The sequence below is a fragment of the Penaeus monodon genome, chromosome 31 (genome assembly GCF_015228065.2).
Source record: "Penaeus monodon isolate SGIC_2016 chromosome 31, NSTDA_Pmon_1, whole genome shotgun sequence".
Taxonomy (NCBI): Eukaryota; Metazoa; Arthropoda; class Malacostraca; order Decapoda; family Penaeidae; genus Penaeus; species Penaeus monodon.
Window position 1 is genome coordinate 543,655 of NC_051416.1, and position 342 is coordinate 543,996.

Below are 342 nucleotides of genomic sequence, written 5' to 3' on the forward strand. Positions count from 1 at the left end.
TTCATGGAAGTATAGCAGTATCTCCACAGTGGCGAAAGCTGATGTAAATTAATCAATGTTTTCCAAAGAAGGAGAGAAAAAAATAAATCCCTTGGCCTCATAGCAGGGGGAAAGGCCCAAAGGGAAAACCCCCACTTAGTTTAAAACCCCCAACAGTCTACGGAGATTTTCGCCAATTTAAATAACTCCCATCATTTCATTTTATCGTCTCCTATTTGCTATACTATGTCACATTTGTAATATAAACATGACCAATAATCAAGTTTGCCAAACGGCAAAAATAGTTGGGGCCGGAGGGTAAATAAAGGGAAAAAAACTTTAAAGGGACTTTGCCCTCCCCCT